Source organism: Procambarus clarkii, chromosome 79, assembly GCF_040958095.1.
Source record: "Procambarus clarkii isolate CNS0578487 chromosome 79, FALCON_Pclarkii_2.0, whole genome shotgun sequence".
Classification (NCBI taxonomy): Eukaryota; Metazoa; Arthropoda; class Malacostraca; order Decapoda; family Cambaridae; genus Procambarus; species Procambarus clarkii.
In genome coordinates, this window is record NC_091228.1 from 12,646,840 (window position 1) to 12,659,339 (window position 12,500).

At 40.3% G+C, this 12,500-nt stretch overlaps 1 protein-coding gene and 1 long non-coding RNA gene across 3 annotated transcripts in view; one reads left to right on the forward strand and one right to left on the reverse strand.

The window, feature by feature from the left end:
• Positions 1-12,500, forward strand: part of LOC138357585 (alpha-crystallin A chain-like) — a 78,173-nt gene that overhangs the window by 39,851 nt on the left and 25,822 nt on the right. The window contains exon 7 of one of the 2 annotated variants that reach the window (XM_069314543.1): positions 3,218-3,525. The exons of the other annotated variant lie outside the window; for it this stretch is intronic. The gene's annotated coding sequence lies outside the window, so the exon portion shown is untranslated. Of the gene's footprint in view, positions 1-3,217; positions 3,526-12,500 lie in introns of those variants that run through there. 2 annotated transcript variants of the gene reach the window in all.
• The window catches only part of LOC138357675 (uncharacterized), a 7,450-nt gene continuing 4,379 nt past the window's right edge, over positions 9,430-12,500 (reverse strand). Inside the window, exon 3 of the long non-coding RNA XR_011225102.1 lies at positions 9,430-9,737. This is a non-coding gene — a long non-coding RNA (uncharacterized lncRNA). The remainder of the gene's footprint in view (positions 9,738-12,500) is intronic.

Sequence of the window (12,500 nt, forward strand, 5' to 3'; positions counted from 1 at the left end):
TCGACCCAACTACCTTTTTCCTTTAAAATCTCTGTGGCTCAATCATAGAAACTGAGTAAATTCGATACACAGGATCTTCCAGATCGAAAACAATACTGTCTGTGATATTATATAATTTCTCTCCAGGTGTTCTACCCATTTAGTTTTTATTATTTTTTTTTCAATCTTTTCACTGTTACACTTGTCAATGATTCAGGTCTATAACTGAGAGGGGTGGGGTCTTCCCTGTTGCCACTTTTGTAGATTGGAACTATGTTAGCCTTTTTCCACATGTTTGCTATGACTCCTGTACACAGGGATGCCTGAAAGATCAGGTGAAGTGGAAGGCTGAGCTCAGATGCACATTCTCTCAGAACCCATGGTGAAACTCCATCTGGACCAACTGCTTTGTTCTTACTTAGCTACTTTAGCATATTTTCCACTTCATCTCTAGACACCTCTATACGCTCTATGATGTTCTCAGAAATTCTTATTGTGTCTGGTTCTCTTAAGATTTCATTTTGTATAAACACACTTTGGAACTTTTGGTTTAATGTTTCACACATTGCATTATCATTTTCTGTGAATCTGTTTCCTATTTTCAACCTCTGGATATTATCCTTTACCTGCAATTTGTTGTTTATGAATTTGTAGAATAGGCCCAGTTCTGTTTTACATTTATCCATTATCCCTTTTTAAAAATTTCTTTCTGCCTCTCCCCTTACTGCTGTATAGTTGTTTCTCGCAGCTTTGTATCGCTGGTATGATTGGGGGTTTGGCTTCTATGTTGATACCTGCTTGATGGGGTTCTGCTCTTCTACTCCCCAAGCCCGCCCCCAAGCCAGGCTCGACTTGTGAAAGTTTGGTCCACCAGGCTGTTGCTTGGAGCGGCCCGCAGGGCCACATACCCACCACAGCCCGGCTGATCCGGAACTTCTCTTAGAAAACAGTCCAGTTTTCTCCTGAAGATGTCCACGGTTGTTCCGGCAATATTTCTTATAGTCGCTGGGAGGACGTTGAACAACCGCGGACCTCTGATGTTTATACAGTGCTCTCTGATTGTGCCTGTGGCACCTCTGCTCTTCACTGGTTCAATCTTGCATTTTTTTCCATATCGTTCACTCCAGTACGTTGTTATTTTACTGTGTAGATTTGGGACCTGGCCCTCCAGTATCTTCCATGTGTATATTATTTGGTATCTCTCTCGTCTCCTTTCTAGAGAGTACATTTGGAGAGCTTTGAGACGATCCCAATAATTTAGGTGTTTTATCTCGTCTATGCGTGCCGTATATGTTCTCTGTATTCCCTCTATTTCAGCAATCTCTCCTGCTCTGAAGGGGGAAGTGAATACTGAGCAGTACTCGATACTGGACAACATAAGTGACTTGAAGAGTACAACCATTGTGATGGGATCCCTGGATTTGAAAGTTCTCATAATCCGTCCGATCATTTTTCTGGCTGACGCAATATTTGCTTGGTTATGCTCCCTAAACGTTAGATCGTCGGACATCATTATTCCCAAATCCTTGACATGCTGTTTTTCTACTATGGGAAGATTCGATTGTGTTTTGTACCCTGTATTATGTTTCACATCATCATTTTTGCCATACCTGAAATTTATCACTGTTAAACATCATGTTATTTTCTGCTGCCCAATCTGCTTTGTTGACATCTGCTTGTAGTTTTTCAATGTCTTTCATTCCATTTTTGTGTCTTTTGGTCTGTGGCCCTCTCTCAATTTCTGTTGAACCAATCCTGTTTTCTGGCCCTGCATCTCTGTTTTGGTATGAATGTTTGTGTGCCTTCATTGTATATTTTGCAAAATTTGGCATACATTTAATTTACTTCCCTGTCTAGCAACAAGTCTGCCTAATTACTTATTAAACAAATTTTGAAGTTCCCCATAGTGACCTCTCTCTCTTGAAATCAAGTTTATTAACTGTTTCAATGTCCCCATTTTCTGTGTGTGTGTGTTTGGAGGCTAAGCTTGCTGATACCATGTGTGTGTGTGTGTGTGTTTGGAGGCTAAGCTTGCTGATACCGTTTGTGTGTGTGTGTGTGTTTAGAGGCTAAGCTTGCTGATACCGTTTGTGTGTGTGTGTGTATTTGGAGGCTAAGCTTGCTGATACCATGTGTGTGTGTGTGTTTGGAGGCTAAGCTTGCTGATACCATGTGTGTGTGTGTGTTTGGAGGCTAAGCTTGCTGATACCATGTGTGTGTGTGTGTTTGGAGGCTAAGTTTGCTGATACCATGTGTGTATTTGGAGGCTAAGCTTGCTGATACCATTTGTGTGTGTGTATTTAGAGGCTAAGCTTGCTGATACCGTTTGTGTGTGTGTGTGTATTTGGAGGCTAAGCTTGCTGATACCATGTGTGTGTGTGTGTTTGGAGGCTAAGCTTGCTGATACCATTTGTGTGTGTGTGTTTAGAGGCTAAGCTTGCTGATACCGTTTGTGTGTGTGTGTGTGTGTGTGTGTGTTTGGAGGCTAAGCTTGCTGATACCGTTTGTGTGTGTGTGTGTGTGTGTTTGGAGGCTAAGCTTGCTGATACCGTTTGTGTGTGTGTGTGTGTGTGTTTAGAGGCTAAGCTTGCTGATACCATGTGTGTATTTGGAGGCTAAGCTTGCTGATACCATTTGTGTGTGTGTGTTTAGAGGGTAAGCTTGCTGATACCATGTGTGTATTTGGAGGCTAAGCTTGCTGATACCATGTGTGTGTGTGTTTGGAGGCTAAGCTTGCTGATACCATGTGTGTGTGTGTTTGGAGGCTAAGCTTGCTGATACCATGTGTGTGTGTGTGTTTGGAGGCTAAGCTTGCTGATACCATGTGTGTGTGTGTGTTTGGAGGCTAAGCTTGCTGATACCATGTGTGTGTGTGTGTTTGGAGGCTAAGTTTGCTAACACCGTGTGTGTACTCACCTATTTTTACTCACCTGTTTAAATAATAATAGGGGTGTGTACCACCTCTGGTGCGATTGTAGGGACCCACAGCCTTGAAGAAAATAAAGAGTATTCAGAGAAGACCTTGTGTATTCTCACTGAACACTAATCTTTTCTTCTCCTACCACCCCTCTTATTTTGTTTTATGCTGTATTCTATTATATATCATATAAATACATAGCCAAATGGCAATATTTATTATGTCTATACAAAAAGAAGACATCCACTTTATTTTTTTTCTCTCCTTTGTTTCTATGTGGATTTTGTTGTGACTAATGATTCTCCTCCTTCCCATCAACAGGTCTTCCTCACTGGGCTTGCTCGGCTTTTGTGTTACTGTGAGGGTGCCATCATCGTTTACCCTTCAAGACTGACTCATGCTGGCATTGCATTTGTGGACTTCCCTTCACAGTAAACAGTCCTTCTCCATATGGTGATTGTCCAGGGCAAGCAGGGTGTGACTGCCATCTTGGAGAAGCAGGGTCTTTTAATATGAAGAATCTTCCGTCTTCTCTACTTACGCCAGCTTGTGCCGGCCTTGCATTCTTGTTACTTCATGGCCCTTGGGCCTTTTTTATTTATTTTACATAATAAATTTTTTGATTAATACCCGTGTTTCACAAGAGATCCTTAACATTTTAAGCACCAATTGTATTGACTAATGTACGTCTTGTAACCTTTAAGACATAAATAGACAAGACATAGATAAATGAGTGAATAATACTGAGTGACTAGGTTAGGGCGAGGAACATAGTACAGTGTCTGGCTTTGGAAGAATGCCTACTGTTTTAGAAACCTTATTGCCATGATCATAATCGTATGGGTTAAAAAGCATTTGTTGTCACTCCTACACTGTGGCTTGTTGAGCTTGAAACCTTTGCTCCTTGTTCGTGTTACATCTGACCTTTTGAAGAAATTGTATGAATCAATATCCTCCAAATTGTTCAGTATTTTAAAGGTTTCGCTCTATTACTCTATCATTTGCATATATCTAAGCATATAGATTAGATATAGATTTAGATTAGATTTTTTATTCAGGTAAAGGTACATACATTGCAGATGAGTTACAAAGAGAAAGACATTGACTAGAGTTCACTAGCTCTATTGGAAGAGAAACGTCTGCAAGACAAGTGTGGGCAAAAATTTAGGTAGCAGCGGCTCACAACGACCCCCAACGGCTTCATTTTGTATCTTTTCCAACTTGCCCATCCTACCTTTACCAAAACAAGAAATGACAGGTGCAGCATAATCAATAAGAAATCTTACAGTACTCAAGTACATCATTCGTAGCACTTGGACTCCCACTCCTTTCCACAGCATGCCAAGGCCTTCAGAGGTTGTAATCTCTTCCGACATTGACTCAACAGTCTGTTCATCTCAGTTTCCAAACTCTCATAGGTATATCCACCATATATGCCTAAATATTTATATATATTAACTCTCTATATTTTTACCGTTTATTTCCAATATAATGGGCCTCCGACTTCTACATTCAAACTTTAGTTTTGTCTTCATTAACCACTAGTCCCATGTGGTGACACTGGTTTCCGAAATTGTCCAACACTGTTTGAATCTTTGGAATATCTTTGCCCTGAAACAAAATATCATCAGCATATATGATTGGAGTTACCCAATTTGAGTATTTCTCAGATGCTATCTTATTCATTAGTACATAAAACAGGGTGAGACTCAACACTCCTCCCTGAGGTGTGCAGAGTTCTTGACCTTGATACCTTGAACCATACAACCTTGATACCACACCTGAGCCTTCCTTTCCTGAAGATAATCCCCTATCCAGCGCAATAATCTCCCTTCAACACCAAGACCAGCTAATTCATATAAAATAACCTCTTTGTTGGCTTTATCAAAAGCTCCTTATAAATCAATAAAAATTCTATAATAATCATTACCATTAGCTAGACATTTAATAATACAGTCAGAGGTACTTTTTCCTCTGAGGAACCCGAAAAATTATTAGACAGCTGATCACCTATTATATTCAAAAGTTTATTTAAAATGATCCTCTCCATCATTTTACAAAAACACGAGGTTAAAGACACAGGTCTGTACTCTCCATTGGCTTAAGGGATAAGGATGATCATAGTTCTTTTTCATTTACTGGGAATTCTGCCCTCTTTATAACTAATATTAAAGAGGTCTAACAGCAGGCTTTTCGTCATAATGGCAAGTTCATTAAGTATTTCATAAGTTACTCCATCCTCCCCAGGGGCGGTAGATTTCCCAACTTTAATCGCCGTTATTAGTTCTTCTCTGGTAATACCTGTGCAAGTGACATCACCACTGTTACCTGCTGTAAGTATAAAATCCTTTCTTAGATCTTTCCAAGAATCAAACGACTCTCTCGTTACAGCGGGTAATTAAATGAACTAAGTTTGGCAGCTTCCGCCCATTTATTTACGAGACCTTTTGCAATTCCTTACTGGTCAGGATGTGCAACAAAATTATGCTTTTTACCCCTTATTTCATTTATGTCTTGCCAGATTTCCTTCAAGTTTGTTACTCCTAACTTTCTCTGCAAACTCCTGCCAATACTTGCTCCAAATTTCCTTTCTCTTCTCCGCACACTTTTATGGGGGGATGCTTTTCTATACCAGATGTTTTCCGGTTCAATGTTGCATTAAATACATCTACCTCCTTAATTAAATCTTAATAAAATGCTTCTGCCGAAACTGGCTTATAAGTATCATACCAAGACTTAATATAACCAACAAGACCCCTTAATTCTCCCTTATTAAACTGTAAGCTTTTCCTCTGAAGGCAGGCATGCTTTTTATCTAGTTTAAGCTGTATTTGTAATGCAAAATCTCTTAGCATTTCATCCACAGTAAGACAATTCTCCTCTATGCCCTCAGCATTTATCAAACAAGCATAATCTAATCTCCCTCCCCTCAGATGAGTAGGAGAGGGCTCGCCCAGCAGTTGAACATCTTCATGTTCAACATGTTCATCTTCATGTTCAGAATGTTACCATCCCTATCCCCAGTTTCCTGGAGTGCTACTATGTTAATATTCTCTAAGAGTATAATAGTGTACATCCACCGCTCTAGTTTTTAATCCATTAACGTTCCAAGATAATATTATCAATCTACTTTCATCCATGAACTCCGTAATATTTTTTCTTTCTCCTCACTTGCACAACTACTACTAACATCGAAGGTAATAGTATTCATATCTATTTTCTTTGTTATTTCTGTATACCTTTTTACTTTAACGAAGGTACCCCCCAGGTGTAGGGAGGAATGATCTTTTCCAGGTATATTTTGAAAATCAGCATCGTTTTGCCACGTACCGCTTCGGTGGGTAGGCGGTTCCATGAGTTAATAACTATGTGGGTGAAAAAGTATCTCCTGTAACTGGTAACTGGCTATTCAGACGAAGGACTTCGGGTAGATGTAGTTTACATGGACCTGAACAACGGTCGTAGTCTGCTGTCTGCTCTGTGTCGAGGCTGTAGCATCTTGGGTCGATTAGAACTGTACACGCCGAGTGCTACATTCTTGACTGGAGATTGTACTGTGTGCTATTCGATTGATTGATGAAGATTAAGCCACCCAAGAGGTGACACGGGCATGAATACCCCGTAAGTGGTGGCCCTTTTGAGCCATTACCAATATCAAGAGCTGATACTGGAGATCTGTGGAGGTGCGACTGCACCCTGCGTGACGGGAGATGTCTCCCGTGTGGTGTGTGCTATTCTGATTTATTTATAAAGATTAAGCCACCCAAGAGGTGGCACGGGCATGAATAGCCCGTAATGTGCTATTCTCAAGTCGCTTGCTTATGTACGGTGACGACACCTCACAGTAAGACATAGAAGGGTGGAAAACCGTTACCTGTAAATAGGGATAGGACTAATGCTTGTGTAATTAGTTATGCCATTATGATGATGAGATAATGGAGTATAAGGATTACTCGATCACTACATCACCTTCAACTATTACTAGGGGAACTATTCCATGGTCCAGCGATTTTCTGAAAAGGAGTTTCACTGGCAAGCATAGTGAATTAAGAGCATAAGAATAAAGGTAACTGCAGAAGGCCTATTGGCCCATACGAGGCAGCTCCTATCTATAACCACCCAAACCCACTCATATACATGTCCAACCCACGCTTGAAACAATCGAGGGACCCCACCTCCACCACGTTACGCGGTAATTGGTTCCACAAATCAACAACCCTGTTGCCAAACCAGTATTTACCCAAGTCTTTCCTAAATCTAAACTTATCCAATTTATACCCATTGTTTTGTGTTCTGTCATGTGTTGATACTTTTAATACCCTACTAATATCCCCTTTGTTATGTCCATTCATCCACTTGTAAACCTCTATCATATCACCCCTAACTCTTCGCTTTTCCAGTGAATGCAATTTAAGCTTTGTTAATCTTTCTTCATATAAAAGATTTCTATTTTGGGGAATTAACTTAGTCACCCTACTCTAGACACGTTCAAGTGAATTTATATTCATTCTATAATATGGCGACCAAAACTGAACTGCATAATGTAAATGGGGCCTAACCAGAGCAAGATATAGCTGAAGAACCACACCAGGTGTCTTGTTACTAACACTTCGATTAATAAATCCCAGTGTCCTATTTGCCTTATTACGAGCATTCATGCATTGATCCTTTTGTTTTAAATTCTTACTAATCATAACTCCCAGATCCCTTTCACAATCCGACTTCGCAATCTCAACACCATCTAGCTCATATCTTGTAACTATCATCATTACCTAGTCTCAAAACTTTACATTTATCAGCATTAAACTGCATCTGTCAATCTTTTGACCATTTCAAAACTCTATTTAGATCAACTTGAAGTGATAGTGAGTCTTCTTCCGTGTTAATTTCCCTACCTATTTTTGTATCATCTGCAAATTTGCAAATGTTGCTACTCAACATAAGAACACAAGAACAAAGGCAACTGCAGAAGGCCCACCGGCCCATACGAGGCAGCTCCTATACCTACAACCACCCAATTAATTTGCCAGTTCCTTTACGACTTGGGACTTAAATCCATTTACACTTTGGGCTTCTGAGTCTTTTAGTTTGTCAATGCTCTTCCTGATTGTGTCGCGTGTAATTGGTATTTCTCTTAATTCATTCTCCTTACCTCCGACAAACATTTGTGTTGGTGATGGGATGTCATTCAAGCTTTCTAGTGTGAACACTGATGTTAGGTATTCATTGAGTGTGTTTGCCGCCCTTTTATGATACAACTTAAAATTGTTAGTCTCATCTTTTATGGGTCCTACGGAGTCAGTTCTTTGTTTGGGTTTTACTTCGTATATACTTGCCCGAAACGCTATGCGTATTAGTGGCTTTAGGTATTGTATTTTAAATTTTAAAATTTTGCCCCGAGGTGCGAGTTTATTGGGAGTACTTAGCTGTATCATTAGCAAGGTAATTAACTATAGTTTGCTGTCCTCCGTCCTTTAACAAATCCATTGACCCCTCCCCTAACCTGCCTATTTTGTGCAATAGTCGGTTTAGGATGATCCTTTCAAGCATCTTCCAAGTGCAATTGGAAGATGCAATAATTGCCAGGGTCATTGGGTTTCGGTATTGGGACCATTATTGCATGTTTCCATTGTGTGGGCAACACTCCACATAAGAATGACTTGTTAAACAGGTGGAGTAGTGGATTGCCAGACACTTCACACAGTGCATTGAGTATGTCGTAGGTGACGCCATCTTCACCAGGTGCTGTACTTTTACCCTTTTCATAGCCCCCTTTACTTCCTTGGCTGTAATTGGTTCCCCATACTCGTCATCACTAGATTGTGCTCTTGTTATCCTAATCCTTCTGTCATTATGTCGGAGGAGCTGTTCCCTGCTTACTTCTGCAGGGAGGGAGGAGGATGATGCTGCATCACTCCACTTGTGTATTAGTTCTTCAGCCTTACCCTGGGGGTCGTTGTGAGCCGAAGGCCGGGCTCTGCTCCCCTTAGCTACCTTAATTTTTGCCCACACTTGTCTTGCAGACGTTTCTCTTCCAATAGAGCTAGTGAACTCTAGTCATTGTCTTTCCCTTTGTAACTCATCTGCAATGTATGTACCTTTACCTGAATAAAAAATCTAATCTAAATCTATATCTAATCTATATGCTTAGATATATGCAAATGAGAGAGTAATAGAGCGAAACCTTTAAAATACTGAACAATTTGGAGGATATTGATTCATACAATTTCTTCAAAAGGTCAGATGTAACACGAACAAGGAGCAAAGGTTTCAAGCTCAACAAGCCACAGTGTAGGAGTGACAACAAATGCTTTTTAACCCATACGATTATGATCATGGCAATAAGGTTTCTAAAACAGTAGGCATTCTTCCAAAGCCAGACACTGTACTATGTTCCTCGCCCTAACCTAGTCACTCAGTATTATTCACTCATTTATCTATGTCTTGTCTATTTATGTCTTAAAGGTTACAAGACGTACATTAGTCAATACAATTGGTGCTTAAAATGTTAAGGATCTCTTGTGAAACACGGGTATTAATCAAAAAATTTATTATGTAAAATAAATAAAAAAGGCCCAAGGGCCATGAAGTAACAAGAATGCAAGGCCGGCACAAGCTGGCGTAAGTAGAGAAGACGGAAGATTCTTCATATTAAAAGACCCTGCTTCTACAAGATGGCAGTCACACCCTGCTTGCCCTGGACAATCACCATATGGAGAAGGACTGTTTACTGTGAAGGGAAGTCCACAAATACAATGCCAGCATGAGTCAGTCTTGAAGGGTAAACGATGATGGCACCCTCACAGTAACACAAAAGCCGAGCAAGCCCAGTGAGGAAGACCTGTTGATGGGAAGGAGGAGAATCATTAGTCACAACAAAATCCACATAGAAACAAAGGAGAGAAAAAATAAAGTGGATGTCTTCTTTTTGTATAGACATAATAAATATTGCCATTTGGCTATGTATTTATATGATATATAATAGAATACAGCATAAAACAAAATAAGAGGGGTGGTAGGAGAAGAAAAGATTAGTGTTCAGTGAGAATACACAAGGTCTTCTCTGAATACTCTTTATTTTCTTCAAGGCTGTGGGTCCCTACAATCGCACCAGAGGTGGTACACACCCCTATTATTATTTAAACAGGTGAGTAAAAATAGGTGAGTACACACACGGTGTTAGCAAACTTAGCCTCCAAACACACACACACACATGGTATCAGCAAGCTTAGCCTCCAAACACACACACACACACATGGTATCAGCAAGCTTAGCCTCCAAACACACACACACACACATGGTATCAGCAAGCTTAGCCTCCAAACACACACACACATGGTATCAGCAAACTTAGCCTCCAAATACACACATGGTATCAGCAAGCTTAGCCTCTAAACACACACACGCAAATGGTATCAGCAAGCTTAGCCTCCAAATACACACACACACATGGTATCAGCAAGCTTAGCCTCTAAACACACACACACACACACACACACATGGTATCAGCAAGCTTAGCCTCCAAACACACACACACACACATGGTATCAGCAAGCTTAACCTCCAAACACACACACGCACAAATGGTATCAGCAAGCTTAGCCTCCAAACACACACACACACATGGTATCAGCAAGCTTAGCCTCCAAACACACACACACACACATGGTATCAGCAAACTTAGCCTCCAAACACACACACACACATGGTATCAGCAAGCTTAGCCTCCAAACACACACACACACACATGGTATCAGCAAGCTTAGCCTCCAAACACACACACACATGGTATCAGCAAGCTTAGCCTCCAAACACACACACACAGAAAATGGGGACATTGAAACAGTTGATAAACTTGATTTCAAGAGAGAGAGGTCACTATGGGGAACTTCAAATTTTTTTTAATAAGTAATTAGGCAGACTTGTTGCTAGACAGGGAAGTAAATTAAATGTATGCCAAATTTTGCAAAATATACAATGAAGGCACACAAACATTCATACCAAAACAGAGATGCAGGGCCAGAAAACAGGATTGGTTCAACAGAAATTGAGAGAGGGCCACAGACCAAAAGACACAAAAATGGAATGAAAGACATTGAAAAACTACAAGCAGATGTCAACAAAGTTTTCGATTGGGCAGCAGAAAATAACATGATGTTTAACAGTGATAAATTTCAGGTATGGCAAAAATGAGGATCTGAAACATAATACAGGGTACAAAACACAATCGAATCTTCCCATAGTAGAAAAACAGCATGTCAAGGATTTGGGAATAATGATGTCCGACGATCTAATGTTTAGGGAGCATAACCAAGCAAATATTGCGTCAGCCAGAAAAATGATCGGATGGATTACGAGAACTTTCAAATCCAGGGATCCCATCACAATGGTTGTACTCTTCAAGTCACTTATGTTGTCCCGTCTCGAGTACTGCTCAGTATTCACTTTCCCCTTCAGAGCACGGTTGCACGGTTGTTCCTGCCGGAACAACCGTGGACATCTTCAGGAGAAAACTGGACTGTTTTCTAAGAGAAGTTCCGGGATGTTGTGGGTATGTGGCCCTGCGGGCCGCTCCAAGCAACAGCCTGGTGGACCAAACTCTCACAAGTCGAGCCTGGCCTCGGGCCGGGCTTGGGGAGTAGAAGAGCAGAACCCCATCAAGCAGGTATCAAAATAGAAAGAAGCCAAACCCCCAATCATACCAGCGATACAAAGATGCGAGAAACAACTATACAGCAGTAAGGGAAGAAGCAGAAAGAAATTTTTAAAAAGGGATAATGGATAAATGTAAAACAGAACTGGGCCTATTCTACAAATTCATAAACAACAAATTGCAGGTAAAGGATAATATCAAGAGGTTGAAAATAGGAAACAGATTCACAGAAAATGATAATGCAATGTGTGAAACATTAAACCAAAAGTTCCAAAGTGTGTTTATACAAAATGAAATCTTAAGAGAACCAGACACAATAAGAATTTCTGAGAACATCATAGAGCGTATAGAGGTGTCTAGAGATGAAGTGGAAAATATGCTAAAGTAGCTAAGTAAGAACAAAGCAGTTGGTCCAGATGGAGTTTCACCATGGGTTCTGAGAGAATGTGCATCTGAGCTCAGCCTTCCACTTCACCTGATCTTTCAGGCATCCCTGTGTACAGGGGTCATAGCAAACATGTGGAAAAAGGCTAACATAGTTCCAATCTACAAAAGTGGCAACAGGGAAGACCCCACCCCTCTCAGTTATAGACCTGAATCATTGACAAGTGTAACAGTGAAAGGATTGAAAAAAAAAAATAATAAAAACTAAATGGGTAGAACACCTGGAGAGAAATTATATAATATCACACAGACAGTATTGTTTTCGATCTGGAAGATCCTGTGTATCGAATTTACTCAGTTTCTATGATTGAGCCACAGAGATTTTAAAGGAAAAAGGAAGTTGGGTTGACTGCATCTATCTAGACATAAAAAAGGCTTTCGACAGAGTTCCACATAAGAGGTTGTTCTGGAAACTAGAAAATTTTGGATGGGTGACAGGTAAGCTTCTAACATGGATGAAAAATTTTCTGACTGATAGAAAAATGAGGGCAGTAATCAGAGGCAATC